Source organism: Meleagris gallopavo, chromosome 5 (genome assembly GCF_000146605.3).
Source record: "Meleagris gallopavo isolate NT-WF06-2002-E0010 breed Aviagen turkey brand Nicholas breeding stock chromosome 5, Turkey_5.1, whole genome shotgun sequence".
Taxonomy (NCBI): Eukaryota; Metazoa; Chordata; class Aves; order Galliformes; family Phasianidae; genus Meleagris; species Meleagris gallopavo.
This window is the reverse complement of record NC_015015.2, coordinates 29,983,716-29,986,028: the sequence shown is the minus strand read 5'-3', so window position 1 is coordinate 29,986,028 and position 2,313 is coordinate 29,983,716.

Sequence of the window (2,313 nt, the reverse complement as noted above, 5' to 3'; positions counted from 1 at the left end):
TGCCGCTAGGAGGGAGAGGGGGAGCGCTTGGCTCCCCCGGCATCTCCTCTTCGGCCCCTCAGCCCCCGCTGCCGCGGCGGACGGGGCCGGGGCGCCCCATCCAAGTTGCGCCCGCTTTCCTTCTCTCTTCGCCTTAACCGTGGCTAAATCTGGAAGAAAAATCTCTCATTTGCGGTGACTCCGACTCCCAGCCCAGACACACTGAGAGAAACGGAGATTTCAGATTATAAACATGTGTGTGTGTAAACAAAAGGTGTTTCTTCTGTTACCCTTCGTTTCCCACAGCATAAGCAATTTTTATTCAGACTAGCGTATTTTCTTTAACACTATACCGCTGTCAAAACATTATTCTCGTTTTGGTTGCTTTTGACAGCTGAGCAGTTCTTAAAAATACCAAAATCGGAACCCTCCATGCTAAACAGTAAATCTCAGATGGAGAAATCTCTGCACGTTATTGTACCTCGGATTTCAGCAATGCATCTCTCAAAGGGCACAACCCAAAGGGGAAAAGAGAAAGAAAATAAAAGACAACACAGCAATACATTCATGGTTCATTACAAAACCAACAATCTCCTATGGATAAATCGCTCCCTGTCCTTCCACCTGCGCAAGGACATTCTCTATCATTTCTCTTAAACCTGTAAGGAAATGATCTGCAGAAAAACCAAGTGGTGATTAAAAAGAAAGCCTCCTGTTTAAAGTGCTACCACCACAAACCTTGCCTTCTTATCCTCCGCATCCTCAATGGTCAGAATTTGAAAATAGGAACCCGGGGTGTGCTCTTCTTTCAGCTCGATGTGATTTTAACCAGGACAGAGAGCATCAAAGCCAAGTATGGAGTTATCATCCTTCACATTTCATACGAGTGCCTTAAAAAGACGCCCACAACGCAGAACCCGACTGCTAAATAAATCCTCATATCCATTCCACTGGCATCCTCCCTTCTGTTGCCAGCAGCATGGGTCAGCTTACTCAGCTCAGAAATTAAACATTAACTCTGAGGCTGAAGCTCTTTCGACATTCCAGAGGCAAAAGTTTTCAGTCACAGTTTTAATAACACTCCAGCCATTTGGAACAAGGAGGAGGAAGGAGGAGAAAGGTTAGAGATCTGCACATGATTCCATTGGTCACATTTGTTTCCTAGAAAGTTAGGAGAACTTCTATCTCTTCCCCACACTTCTCCTCCTCGAAATAAAGCAGAACTCTTCCCTGATCTTTGGGCCCCAGTGCCATAAAGCATGACATCAGGGATATGTTTCTAACAATGATTTCATCCCATTTCAAACTCTCCTTCAGTTGCTTCAAAATGGCACAAGCTTTTGTTTAAGTGAAACCACCCCTCACCCATGGATCTGCACTAGCTATTTACATTTAAAATACTAAATCAGCATTTTTCTTCATTTAAGTGGTCTCTTTTTTTTTCTTTCTTTCTTCTGAAAGCAAATGAAGAAAACCAAAAAAGCCATCCCTGAAGCTAGCTATGCAATCCTCACACAGGTATAACTCTCATGAAATCAAAGCTGCTTTTCTCATCCCCAAACTTGTGAACATATGCCTGGGTTACAGCCATTTCTCATTGCTGAGCTTAACAGCAGTGATTGTGCATGCACATACACATACATATACACGGACACATACACTTAACACACATGGGCTTACTGGTCTTGTACAGGGCCTTCACAACTCAAACAGAGCTTCTATGTTATTAGCGACAGTACAGATATTAGACACAGCTCTCTGGAATACAAGCTGGTGAGAGATTAGTTTTGTTTAATCTGATATGAATATAATATTGATAATCAGCAGAAAAATATTATCACAGATGTTCTTTCACCCAATTATTCTCTTAGTGCTGATGACAGGTTTGTTTCTGATTTTTCAACCTTTCTTCTTAATATTTGTGAAGATGTATATTTGAGGTCTCTCTCATAGTAACTCCAGTCTCTTCTAAGCATAATTAAAAACACAAAAGCCTAACAAAAAATCAAAAATGAAATATTTATTACCGCATTTTGTGACTTAACACCTTTTTTTTTTAAAACATAACGTCACAGTCCTCATACAAGTATTTTAATGTAAATTTTGACAAAGCTTAAAGGTAACAGCATTTTCTTCTAGTGAGGAACACGTGCTGAGAAAGGAAGAATTCATGGACATACAATACCAATTCCACAGCAGATCTGATACTAGCAAAAAACATTTCTTTTTTTTTTTTTTCAATTGAGGTAAACACATAGAATATCTAACATGAAACAATTAATAGACCGAACTCTGTACGAAGTTTGTTACAGTATTCTCTTGTCTTTTTTTTTT